The following is a 14,995-nucleotide window of genomic DNA, read 5'->3' as shown; positions in this document are numbered from 1 at the left end:
TCAGGTCCTCCACGCCGGTCACCACTCGGAGCAGACCTGCCAGTGCTGCCACGTCTAGGTCCCAGTCCTCACCGATCTAGGTCCTGGTGATGTCCTGGGAGCCTGTGTACATCCAGCATGGGCGGACCCGCTCCCGCAAGGGCGCCAGGAGGTGGCGCAGGAAATCCGCCACCACCATCACCGACGTAAGGCCGACCTGGCGCATGTATTCTATGCGGTCCAGGACCGGCTGCATCCGCTTGTCCACCGACGGCGCCGCCTCCCAGATTGACCTCTGGGGCTCCGCCGCCACCTCCAGCAGCGTAAGGCGATCTTGGGGGCTTACGTCGACGTAGATCCAGTCGCGCCGCCAGTCATCCCACTTGCTCCGGAGCACCTGGGGGATGTACACCTCCGTCAAGCCATCCCGCAGCTAGAAGTTGCAGCAGCCAGCGACGTCCGCTTTGGAGAAGCCCCTCTTCTTCCCGACCGGCCGTAGCATGAAGAAGTGTCAGAACAGCGACACCGACGGTGGCACCCCGACAAACATCTCGCAAAAATGTGCGAAGATCGCCAAGATGACGACCGAGTTCGGGCTGAGGTGTGCCAGTTGGATCCCGAACGTGTCGAGGATCTGGAGGAAAAAGGTTGAGAACAGCGGCACCAGCCCGGCCGCCACGAAGGAAATGAAGAGGACGATGCACCCTGGCCGGTCCATGACCGGCGGGAAGCTCGCCGGCCTCACCACCGAGGCCTCCCGCTGGCCTTCGGGCACCATCATCTTCCGCACTTTTTCCGCCGCTTCCTTGTTGACGAACCTTGACTCTAGCAGTACGCTGTCTGGCATCTTGTCACGGTGGCTACCACCCGCTCTCGACATTGTGTCGGGGTGGTGGATGTGTTGGTACGGTGGGGGAAGAAGGGTGCGCTGTTCGCCTAAGGGAGGGCGAGACCTCTGGAGCGCAAGGAGGAAGAAGGCGAAGACTTGATCGCAAAGATGGCGTAAAGAGGGGGGCGGTTCGCTCCCCTCTCCTTTTTATATCTTCGAGAATTCAAACGACGCCTGCTGTGGTGCGCTCGGCGAGACAACTTCCTCCGCGGGCGCAACCGCTAGGCGAATCTTCCTCGGGCCGCGCGATTGTCAGCGGCTGCCAGGCGCACTACCCTCGATCTGCGCGGTTGCCACGCGCTCCGCCCGCCTCGTTATCACGCACGTCAGTTTGGCTCCCCGTTGGGTCATACCAGAAGTCTGGGCCGGAGAGATCGATGCCTAAAAACACGTCACGCGGCGTCGGTGCTGGGTTCGGCCTCGATGACGATGAAGGTGCCATCCGCAGTCTCTGGGCCCGGGGGCTGCTGTCGGTGAATCAGGAACCAGGGGTCCCCGAATCCCGAGGCCAGACCAGCAGTTTGCCACATGGCATCCTCCCGCGTGGATCATCCCCGCGAGGTACGAAAAGACTAAGTCCCGGGAGAGGGCGCTCGGGGCCACGAACAGTGGTCCCCGAGTACTCGGGTCCTCCGATGATCTGCGAAGACCAAGTGACTGGGAAGATAGTGCTCGGGGTCATGAACAGTGGCCCCTGAGCACCCAAGTCCCCCAACGACCAGAGGAGCTGAGTACCGGGAAGGGTGTGCTCGGGGCTGCGAACAGTGGCCCTCGAGCACCCGAATACCCCGAGGACCCAAGAAAGGTAGTCCCGGGAGATAGTGCTCGGGGCTGCGAATAGCGGTCCCCGAGCACTCGGTTCTCCGAGGATCCGAACAGTCAATTCCGGGAGAGAGTGCTGTGGCAGACGAACAAGACCGGACGGGCACGCCGGGCTGTTCTGCGGCTGCCCGGTGGGCCCTCTCCACGGCGCCCATTGCCAGTGCCATCATGACGACCGGAGACAGGGCGGGGGCGCGTTTTCAACCCCCCGTCGCCTCGCACAGCAGCCCATACTGACCGCTTTTCCATTTATGGCGCCTTGGAACTCGTGCCCTCCTTTTCAGGGCACGCTACTGCCCGCGAGTATTTAAGGGAGCCGGCGGGCACGGACAAAGACAACTGAGGGTTGGAGACTAGAGTGTGGGAAACTGAGAAGAAGAACTGAAGGACTCTCTGGAGAAGATCGGAGAGAGCACAGACGCCAAGACCCGAAGAACACCTTCGTACAAGCACATTCTCTGAGACCCCTAAAGAACAAGGAGCCCGAAGCTCTATGATAGACAAACACTCTTGTAACCAGCAACATCCCTGAGGGATATTCTCAGGGCATTTATAGCATCCACACAGGAGTAGGGTATTACGCTCAGTGAGGCCCTAACCTATCTAAAAATTCCTCCAGTGCATTTACTGCATCCTGTATTCGATCCTTTCATCCCACCTGCTATAGCATTTACATCCATTTATTCCTCTCGCAAACATATTCAGAATCACCCCCCCCCCCCCGGCCAAATCTCAAAAAGGGGTCCCTCAGGATCCCTACGATAGAAGTTCACCCTCTGACAGCCACCCTCCATACACCCCGTTTGATGCAAGGGATGATTCACATGACAACATTTCACGTACTCACCCGAACCTTTGTCCTCATCCCCGAGAATGCGGAGGCTTGCTAGGTTCACCCTTGGACATTCCTAGTAGCCTCTTCTAGGTCATTCACCCACATAACGGGCGCACAAGTCGAATGAACGCGATGCTTATAGTAGTCGGGTTATCTTTACCATTATCGGATATGTTGTAGTACGGAAAGGTGCTTAAGATAACTGTACCAACGAACGGTTCTTAATCGACTCAAACGGGTCTACCCTTAACACGCGCTCAAGTCTCGCAACAACAACCTTCCCATCATCCATTTCAGATTGCATCCATATGTGAGACAACACCCTATATTTTGCGAACGATGGTGACCATCTACTGTTTGACTTCTATCGGAAACTAGAGCATGGCTAAGCAATATCGCTTTCATTTTAGGGTAGACATTTACTTTAATTCTTACGGGTTTACAAGGATGATAAGGAGAACAAATATATCAAGGATGGTAAATACATAACAATTAGGTGCTACCCGAATGACATCTCAACATGGACATAGACATGCATTAACGATATATAAGACAATAGCCAAATTAAACCATCATTTCATTCACTAAAATAAGAGGATCAATATGCATAGATGCTTGCCTTGAATTTCAGGTTCTTCCTCAGTCACAAACTCGGGATCAATCTCTTGCTCAACTTCGAGACTCTCCAGGGCATTGAGCTCTAAATGAATGACATGATGCATGCAAGTAGAATTGATGCCATGAATAAAAATGTGCATGAAAATTGGTAGAAATGTAGAGCACTGAGTTATAAACACAATAAAACAAGAATCAACTCGATCAGAGTTCATAAGCTCATGTTATTAAAAAAAAATAGTGGAGTTCTATCCTTAAAGGTAATTTGCTGTTTTTGTCGCTTTAAAAAGCGTGCAACAAAATATGAACTCACATTAAGGAAGTCATTTACATGCTAACCACTATTTTTCATGAGGATATCATTACTAAATAAAATATTTATAAGTGGTTTCATACCAAAAAGAGTTATATTTAGTTCTACACAAAATTCACAAATTTATAACACATACAATTGACCTATAAAATTGAGTACAGAAAAATCTAGTTAAATGTGTTCATATATTTTTCCTAGATGGTATATATTACAGTTAGACTAAAAAAATTGTTTAACCATTTTTAAGATTTATTATGAATTTACTAAGATTTAAACAATTGACAAAATTTTTTATCAAGTACAGCAATTGTAGTAATTATTTCATGAGTGAAGGTATTTTTAACATGTAGAGTAGGTAATAAGGAAACAAAAAGGTTTTGAATCACAATTTTTGGATCTATAACTAATTTACTACACATTTTACAAGATTAATATCATTTTCCAATTGAACAAAAATGCATTTCGGCCTTTTCTATTTGCTTTCTGATTTCTTTACTTCTTTGATCCTTTTCTTACTCGGGAATACCTAGCTCCAGTCACTGATCAGTGGGGTCGGGGCCACATTGACCGAGTCAAATATTTGACGTCGGTCAAACATGACCGGCGTGTGCGCAGGGGTACAGAGGCAACCTCGCCGGCGGCGAGCGACTGCGCGGCAAGGCCAGGGGAGCAGCCGGGAAGCACCATAGGTGAATGGGGGTTCGATTTGAGCTGAAGTTCGGCGTTGGAGATCACCGGAGCTATGGCTATGCTGGAGGCGACAATGGCGTTGAGGCGGCGCTCGGTACCGGTGACAAGGAAGGGAAAGGAGCTGCCGGGGAGCACAAGTAGTAGGCGGGGATGCTCAACGTGCTATTGGATCGAGGGGAGACGCTCGGGAATAGTAGATCGGCGTCGAGGAGGAGTGGTCGGCCGCGAGGAAGAAGAAGACGTCACGGGGCGGCTCGGTTGGCGACGTACGGCGGCGGGAAGCTTCGGGAATCGACTGAAAACAGCGGAGGAGCTCACGGGAGTGCTCCTTCGAGCTCCAGGAGGGTTGGGTCGGCGTCGGTCAGCAGCTCGACGAGCTCGGCTAAAGCGGCAATGGCGGACAGTGGCGGCACAGAGAGCAGAAAGGAAGAGAGGGGGGTTGGGGTTTCGGCCGAGGGGCTTAATTAGAGCGGCGGGCGGCGGGAGGGAGAGGGGTTGCACCGGGATTTCGCGTGGGGCAAGCTCCGTGGAACACCCGGTACCACAGAAGCCCGAAGTGCTAATAAAACCGATCTACGGGATCACCGAATTCTAAAAAAAATTTCAAACATCTCCTTATAACTTAGAGAGATATAACTTATCAAACATCATGGAGTAAAAAATAAATATATCATCATTTAACGGAAGTAAGCACCCTAACAAGAAGAATAAAACCCGATCAAACGTCCCTATCACAACGAGCTAGACATACAACACAACAACTAAGAGATATCAAACTGACATTACAATCAGAAATTCAACAAGTGGATGTGATTTGTGCAAGAGTCGTGCTGTTACCCATTCCACACGCTCGACTGTATCTCAAGACGCACCTGGAAAGATAACAAGAGTAAGATTTGATTTAAAAATCTCAGCAAGTGAATTGCTTTAATAAACTATTTAGTTATATTTGATTAAATATTTATCTTTAACAAAGATAATAAACTGAACATATTAACAATATCTTAAAAGCATGATTAAGCTTGACAATACAACAATGATCACATACTATCATCTGCTAGCTATGTTTCACTGTAGCAGTATCAACTAAAACAGTATTAAAGACTTCCTTGCAACATAAAAATGATATCGAAGCGATTAAAGTAAAGACATTCATATGAATGCATATGTCATATTTTTCCTCACCCTTACTCCTTCTCGGATAACATAAGAGTGTGTATCGTACCCCTTCTCAGGTAACCTACGGTACTATACCAGTACAGTTATGGCTATAAGATGACGATTTAACTTCTAATACATGAGATGCATATGTATGACATGCTTCATACATAGATAACAATATAACTTCTAACATTAGACATTATAGTAAATGAACTACTTCCAAGCGACAAATCTCGCTTACTTCACTTTTAATTTAAGAATTCAAGTAAACTTGAAAAAGTAAATATTAGGATATCATGCATAAATGAAGGACATAATTTTAACATAGGTATATACGTCATGCTTCGCATTCGAGGAATATAAACAACTGCAAGATAAGAAGATATATCTCACTTCCTTTACCTCACAATCCAGAGAAAACATCAATTCTCTAGAAGGCATAAAGTAATTCACATGCTCACATTTAATTTAATAAATTATTAATAAGTGTGGTAATTAAAAAATAGAGGTAACCAAATAATAAGTTAAAGTATAGTCATCCGCTATATTCACTTGTCTTCACCGAATGAAAGTGAAAATTAGTTGCATCCCGAAGCGGCACCACCTAAATAAGTACATAAATTACCACCAATACGCCACAACAACAAAAACAAAAGAAGACATACTCCTATCGAAAACCCCGCATATAATGCGATAACAAAAACAACGGAGCAACATCTATCACTTGACTTGCACGACGATGGGTGGGATCTCCCTCTAGATAGGTCAAGGTCCGAAAAATCGAAATAAAAGCCCGAGCTAAAGCATATTGGACAACAACACCATTTATCAATTACTCCTAATCCGCTCAACCAACATTAACAAGACAAACGCCATCAGAAGGATATCGACAAAGCCTACAACATCCATTATAAACATACGATCGAACCCGACACTAGCTAAACCTCAAATTACAATTTAGGTCGCTGCACGTAACGGATCGACTGAATCACTAATCTGACAACGAAAATGACCGATCTCAACTATCTACAAGCATCTAAGGACTATGAAGAGATCACCTTGCAACAATAAAGTCAGATCGATGATAGAATCAGGGAAACTCCAAAAATTCCTCTTCTTTCCCATTTTTTCTTCTTCCTTCTTCCCTTTCCTCTTCCTCCTTTCTCTTCTTCCTTCTTCTTTCTTTCTTTCTTCTCTTCTTTTCTTCTTTCCTCTTTCTTCTTTCTTCTTCGGCCGGCCCCTGCGCTCTCTCTCTTTCTCTCTACTCCTCTCTCCTCCTCTCCACTCCCTTGTCATGCACCCATCGGCCGTCTAGCCTCCGGTCGGGCATTGGCGGGCACAGGTAGCACAACACTCTGGGAAATGACGGGCGTGGCAACTCGGCACTGCGGCGGCTGGGGCGGCAGTGGCAGCGACAGCTGGAGTCTAGGGTTGGGGCAGGCAAGTAGATGGGGCGACCGGGTGGAATGTGTGGTCGGGCCGGGTGGTGTCGGGCTCAACACGACTTATCCACATGGGGTTTTTTTCCTTTTTTTTTTTTGAGGTATTATACTCGGGATGGTGCATTGCCGGCATCCACGCGGCAGCCACCGCCATTGAAGATCAATCGGGAGGAAGGATGAGGCATAGGGAGAGAATGACAAGTGGGACTCGCGGTAATAGTGCACTTTCGCATTTTCATAATATTTCACTCCCTTATTTCTCTTCACAAATGAAGCCTCTAAAAGCCTCTAGAATTTATGAAGAATTTTTTGCTAACAAAGAAATATACCAGGAAATCATTTGAGTTGGAATTACTCAAAAATATGTTGTATAAATTTAAATTTAAATTCATCAAAGATGACTGCTTTTAAACATTGTTTGAATTTTTAAGGCCTAAAATTGCCTTCCTAAATTCAGGGAAAATTTTCTAAAAACCATGGTTTGCAGTTTAGTATCATCACAAAAAGTTTCAACACCAAGTTGTATTTTGAAAATCGAAGTTCCTTGACAAAGAATTATTTAACACAGATAGCACAAATTGAATTTAAATTCGAAATGAGTGCTTCATGAATGCATGCATGCACTATGGGACAATGGTTGGGCTGTTACAACCCCCCCCCCCCACCCCTAAAAGAATCTCATCCCGAGATTCGGGGATAGAAGGAAGAAAAACAAGGATGGTAAGGAATCGGGAAGAACAAGGTTTCAATAAAAAATATTAGGCTTCTTACTCCGAACATGGATGCTAGGACAGAGAGGGAATTGAGAAGTTTCGTAGGTTACTTGAGACCATATTCACCTAGATAAGTTAATTATTCTACAACCATTCTACAACATAACAAGGTGGATGTTCTCTTGGGGAACTTGATGGTGATTGAGTACATATCAACTAATTATAAAATAAAGAAACCTATAAAAGAATGGGTGGTGAGGGTAGGATGACATGATTTCAAGACATAAGCAAAGCGCAAAAATAACATCACTTATAATTGGAGAAAAGATCAGGATAGCTCGCACGAATTTGCTCTTCTCGCTCCCATGTAGCTTCATCTTCATTGTGGTTACTCCATTGCACCTTGATGAACTTGACATTACGATTCCGTATCTTGTGCTTGGCTTCTTCAAGAATGCAAATTGGATACTCAAGATAAGATATATTGGGTTGCAGATCAAGGTCTTCCAAATCAGCGGCTCCGGTAGGAACTCGTAGGCACTTCTTCCATTGAGAGATATGAAAAATGTCATGAACGGCGGATAAAGATGTGCGAAGCTCTAATTGATAAGCCACAACTGCACACATAGCAAGAATTGGGAAGGGTCCAATACAGTGAGGTACCAACTTTCCTTTAACTTGGAACCGATGTATCCCTTTGAGAGGAGTAACCTTGAGATAGACATAGTCCCCTACATTGAAGTTTAGATCTCATCGACGATGATCAGTGTAGGTCTTTTGTCGAGATTGAGCAGCACGTAAACGTTCACGAATTACCTTGACCTTTTCTTTGGCTTCCAACACCAAGTTCAGACCGAAGAAAGGTCTCTCACTGGACTCAGACCACTTTAGAGGCATTATACACCTCCTTCCATACAATGTTTCAAAGGGAGACATTTGGAGACATGATTGATAGCTATTATTGTAAGAGAATTCCTCAAAAGGTAAGAAAGTTACCCAACCTTTTCCATAGACGAGTGCACAAGCTCGCAACATATTTTCAAATTTTTGATTTACCCTCTCAGTTTGACCTCCAATTTTAGGGTGGTATGAAGTGCTAAACAATAGATCGGTTCCCATGACTTCATGAAGGCTCTTCCAAAAATGAGATACAAATTGGGAACCACGATCGGAGTGATTGACTTCAGAACACCATGAAAACAAATGATTCGAGTGAGATATAACTCCGTATATTGCTTGACGAAGAAAGTAGTCTTGACGGGAAAGAAATGTGCTGACTTAGTCAACCGGTCCACAATAAACCAAATGGAATTATACCCTTGAGAAGTCTTAGATAGGCCGATAATGAAATCCATGCTGATATCCTTCCACTTCCAAGAGGAAATAGACAAGGGTTGGAGCGTGCCGACCAGCCTAAGATGATTGGCCATCACCCTAGAGCAAACATCACATTTGGAAACATATCAGGCGATTTCACGCTTCATGCGAGTCCACCAAAAACTTTGCTTAAGATCTTGATACATCTTTGTGCTACCCTGATGAATAGAGAATTGAGAACTATGAGCTTCATCAAGAAGGGGAATTTTGTTACAAGACACTGCCCGTATGTGGCCTTAGCTGTGGGACACTCAATATCCTGCAACAAAGATATTTTTGTAATCTGCAGTTCATACGTAGTATCCTGCAGCAAAGATTTTTTTTCTTAGTGTCCCACAACCAATATCACTTAAGTGTAGTGTCCCATAGCAAAATAGTCCCATCAAGAATTGTTCACCTCAACTTCGGATCCTTAGGAACCACTATCCATTTTCCAAACCATAGGACACCTAGGTCGTCCTCAGTGAAACAACTACCTTCCTTCATCTTATTACGAATTTGAACCATGCCCTTGTCCTTCTTTTGGGATTCTTTGATTTGGTCGAGAAGGGGAGATTTCATTTGGAGGTTAGATAAAGATCCTTCCTCAACCATATCAAGTCCAATCTTCAGAAAATCCTCACAAAGTGTGTTCCATTCGGGCTTGGACAACAAGCAATTACATCGTACTTTCTAACTTAAGTTATGAGTGTCTGGTTGCGCAAGAATGGGAGCGGTTGTGAGATGAGTCTTCAAGATTTGAAAAGATTCTTCACATTCTTTGGACCACTTGAATTTCACTTCCTTCTTCAACAATTTGTCCATTGGCTTAGAGATTTTAGATAAATTCTCAATGAATCGGTGGTAATATCCTGCTAGTCCAAGGAAACTCCGAACTTCGGTTGCATTTTGTGGTCGTTCTCAATCTAACACTTCTTGTACCTTGCTTGGGTCCACGACAATTCCTTCTTTGTATATGACATGACCAAGAAAAGAGGCTTTTTCAACCAAAACTCACATTTACTAAACTTGACAAAAAAGACGATGTTCTCCAAGTCTTTCGAGAACAATACGAAGATGTTTGGCATCATCATCTTCGGTCTTGGAGTAAATGAGAATACCATCAATAAATATTACCACAAAGTTATCAATTTCTTCCATAGAGACGGTGTTCATCAAGTACATGAAATAGGACGGGGTATTAGTTAGGCTGAAAGATATGACGGTATACTCATAGAGACCATAACAAGTAGAGAATGCCATTTTAGGAATGTCCTCTGCTCGGATTTTGATTTGATGATAACCCAACCTCAAATCAATCTTGGAGAAAACTTGAGCACTGAACAATTAATTAAATAAGATGTCAATGCAAGGAAGAGAATATTTATTCTTGATGATGACCACGTTCAAGGGATGATAATCAACACATATTCTCAAACTATGGTACTTCTTCTTAACAAAGATAGCTGGACATCCCCAAGTGAGGAGCTCGAACAAATAAAACCCTTCTCTAAGAGTTAGTGGAGTTGCTTCTTCAATTCGGCCAATTCATTTGGAGGCATTCGGTAAGGTCATTTTGAAATTGGTGCCGTTCCAGGTAGAAGTTCGATAACAAATTCAATTTCCTGATCAGGAGGCATACCCGATAGCTCTTCCAAAAAAACATCTGGGAACTCACAAACCGCTGGAATTAAATCAATATCCAAGGATGTGGCACCCACCAAAGCGAAAAGACAAGGGTCACTCCTCTCAAGGTTGAGAGTGACCTGATCACCAAAAAGATTCTTGAGGGAAATGGATCTTGGCGTGCACTCGATAACCCCTTTGTTCTTTGTTAACCAATTCATTCTCAAAATAACATCTATACCCTTAGCTTCTATTACGATCAAATTAGCAAGAAAGTTGACTCCTCCAATCAAGATTTGAGCATCCCGAACAATTGTTTCGGCATGCAATTTGGTTCCCGGGTCTTCAACAAGGAAAGGGGTCCTCATAATCTGAGATGGGATGCCATGATGCAACATAAAACTCTTCATGATAAATGAATGAGATTCTCTGGAATCAAGTAATATGGTTGCGGAATGAGAGTTTACTAGGAACGTACCCAAAAGTACGTTGGTGTCCTTGTTGGCCTCTTTGGCGGTGATATGGTTTACACAGCTAGGTTGCAGGGCTTGCTTGCCACGCGAAACTTGATGAGGTGGTTGTGCGGAAGGAGGTTGTTTTCTTGGTGCATTTGACATGCCACCTTGCTGGGGGAAGCGACAATCTCGAATAAAATGCCTGGTTCAGCCACAATTGAAACATTGACCTCTTGGGGTGTAACTTGAGTTACACCTTGAAGAACACCCACGGGCTTTTGTGGTTGCCACGAGGAAGGAGGAGGACATCGAACCATCCACATTGGTTGAGGAGGAGATGAACCCGATGCACGAGGGAAAGGAGGTTACGCCATGCGTGGGCGTTGTGAGCTACCGCCCACCAAAGGTTGGACGATCCTATTGTGCTTCTTAGCTTCAAATTTATTCATCTTGTGTTCCCTGATAATTTCCTTGTTCACCAACTTGTTGAAATCCTCAAAATCCAAGGTTGATAGCTTGTGTTGCATTTCTTTGAATAGCCCATTATTGAACTGATCTTGCTTTTTCTCATCGGTGGAGACCTCTTCGGGAGCATATTGGGCTAGAGCATTGAACTTGTGAACATAACTCATCACATCCATATTCCCTTGAGTGAGAGCGAGAAATTCTTGCTTCTTGATATTCATGACTCCTTTAGGGATGAAAAATGCACAAAAGGCCATGCGAAATTCTTCCCAAGTGATTTGGTGGGCGGAGGGTTGCAAATCAATAAATCCTTGCCACCACGCATCGACGGCATCTTGAAGTTGATGAGCGGCGTATAGAACTTTTTCATGGTCCCCGCACCAGATGAGAGTGAACTTTTGCTCCATGGTGCGAAGCCAATAATCGACATCAAGGGGGTCCTTGGCACAAGTGTAAATTGGAGGTTGAGTACGAAAAAAATCGGGGAAGCCATCAACTTGAGGCTCGGCTCCCCCTCCACCGCAAGGAGTGGTGTTGCGAGCAATGATTTCGAGAAGGCGTTGTTAATCCCGACGAATATTCTCAGACACCATGAGAATATCCGCCAAGGTCAGAGGCAGGGGTGGTGCTCCATGGGCATTGGAATTCTCCAGGATGTCATCATCGTAATCGGCATTGCGGGTTCTCATCCTGTCCAGAAACAAGAGTTAGCAATAGAGAAAACATAACACAAGGAAGATGAAGAATATATCTTATGGATAGCAAGGATGATGAACAATAAGCCATAAGTGCTTATAATTGGCTAGAGCAAATTTGAACAGCAAGAGGGTGAATATAACAACATGTATGTGGGTGGATAATAAATTTCCAATATAAGTATAAATCGATGCACATGAATGACATGGATGTAACGACCTATTATTCTACACATCCCTCTCAACATCGGCAATCGTCCAAAATTTCAGCAAGCATACATATTCACAATATATGATCCAAACAACATGCATCACCTCTCGTGCTAAATAAAACACGCACAAGCAGCACCCATGCGATTAATGCTGCATGGACAATGCTTCATACATTGTCACCAACGTATTCACTTCTCGTATAAATCGCCTTACGAGACGTTCCCAAGTAAACGTGTCCTGGGTACACGTCCAAGACTCAAATTGCATGGCGGAGGACCATAACTACCATCGTATGGTAGATGTTCATACATTCAATGAATGTATTCACTTCCCGTACAAATTGCCTTATGTTACATCCCCAGGTAAACGTGTCCCGAGTACACGCCTGATGTTATGTCCGCCATCGAGGGCACATACATTACTTTCTTACCTTGCCAAAGAGTGCGTCGATGCAACATACAACAACTTAATTGACAAGTAATACGCCATCTCATGCATAATTTAACACTGAACAAAGCCAGCCACAACTTCTCTCTTCCTTCTAGCTCACAGGGAAGGAAGAAAACATCTTGCTGCTCATAGTGTTTCACGATCAGTTATGGACATATGCACACATGGCATAATTAGTAAATAAGCATCTCTCATCACTCGCGGTGTAACATTAGAGCTAAACGAGCAAAGAGAACATAATTTCTAAGCCATACTCCTTGTTGCATCTTCATCGAGTCCTTTCCTTGTCGCTTTAATCCCACCATTGCACCAAAAGAGAGAAAATCAAGAATTTGAGAGAGAGAGAGGACCAATGGCAAGGTGAGATACAACGTGAATATTAGAACAAGATTTAGATAAGATGCAAATCTTCGAATAACACTGAAATGAAAGAACATACCCTATGCATCTATGACCCATGAAAGATAAGACAAGTTAGAGAACATATTACCCAATTTTAAGCCATTAAACAACATAGAGAAGAAATGACACTAAGATGGGTAAGAAATAAAGGAACACACATAGCACTTAGGATCTGAATTTTACCTTCATTTAGTGGGTTGAATTAATGAGGTTGCAAAATTTTAAATTTACCTACAAATTAATTAGACCTACGGTTAACTCTATAACCTTGCTCTGATGCCAGCTGTGAGAGCCAATCAAATCTCCCTCAGTTTAATTGAGCCACCAGCTGTCCAAAGAGATGACAGCTAGCACATGTTCATCATCCGATGTGCCATGAGCTAGCACACATCTAAATGACACCGAAAATATAACACAAACTCAATTAAAACGAAAGCAATTATGGTATCCCCGATATGTGTCTCAGACAAGCCCAAGATCAACACACATCTCATGCACAATAAAACATCATACGAAGAACAAATAGAGTGCAAATATTTAACTTCAATTACAATTCTTGGTAACATTACAAGTTGATGAATAAAATAGCTAAGTTCTGAAATTTAACTTGAGAGCTAACAAAAGACAAGTTTGAAGCTCTCGGATCAACTAAGCAAGTGCTAGATGGTTAAATTACATCACGAGTTTGATTTAGCGGAAAAACATTAAAATAACAAAATAGCTGGTGGCACATTGCCCATAAGCACCACTGGAGAAAGCATAGGCTTTAACACCTACTCTTGCCCATCACTGGCATTGGCGGGGAAAAAGTAGCTGAACACGCCCTCATCCTCACTTGCAAAAACTCAAACATAGCACCATGAGTATAAAGGTACTCGCAAGACTTACACAATAGAGTATATATTATTCCCGATTCTAAGGAGAATGCATTTAAATGTAGCATGGTAAAGGCCAAGGTTATGTACTTTAAGCGAAAAGTATTTTAATCAGTAAGTGACATAAGCATGTAGCATTGATCAAATAGAAATAGCATTGCCTCCAATTGCGAGAAATAACATGGTAAAAGACATAAGCATGTATCTCAACCCAACAAGAACCTATCATTACCCTCTCATAATAGTTCACCTAATTCCACATCCAATCCATCGAAGAAAACACTACGATGATGGCAAATGTACATTAAGCTTGCTCATAACTGAGAGCGCGGCTATTCGAACATATTTTAACTCTGTAGAGATATACATCTTTACCCACACAACATGATACCACCCTCCATACACCCCGTTTGATGCAAGGGATGATTCACATGACAACCTTTCACGTACTCACCCCGAACCTTTGTCCTCGTGCCCGAGAATGCGGAGGCCTCCTAGGTCAATTCTTGGACCTCCCTAGGAGCCTCTTCTAAGTCATTCACCCACATCACGGTCTCACAAGTCAAATGAACATGGCGCTTACGGTAGTCGGCTTATCTTTACTATTATCGGATATGTCATAGTACGGAAAGATGCTTAAGACAACTGTACCAACAAACAGTCCTTAATCGACTCAAACAGGTCTACCCTTAACACCCGCTCAAGTCTTGCAACAACAACCTTCCCATCATCCATTTCAGATTTTATCCAGATGTGAGACAACACCCTATATCTCGCGAATGAGGGTGACCATCCACCGCTCGACTTCTACCAAAAACTAGAGCATGGCTAAGCAATATCGCTTTCATTTTAGGGTAGACATTTACTTTAATTCTTTCGGGTTTACAAGGATGACAAGGTGAACAAATATATCATGGATGGTGAATGCATAACAATTAGGTGCTACCCGAATGACATCCTAACATAGAGGACATAGACACGCATTACCGATATAAGACA

Source organism: Phragmites australis, chromosome 9 (assembly GCF_958298935.1).
Source record: "Phragmites australis chromosome 9, lpPhrAust1.1, whole genome shotgun sequence".
In the NCBI taxonomy this organism is placed as follows: domain Eukaryota; kingdom Viridiplantae; phylum Streptophyta; class Magnoliopsida; order Poales; family Poaceae; genus Phragmites; species Phragmites australis.
This window is presented reverse-complemented; position numbering follows the sequence as displayed.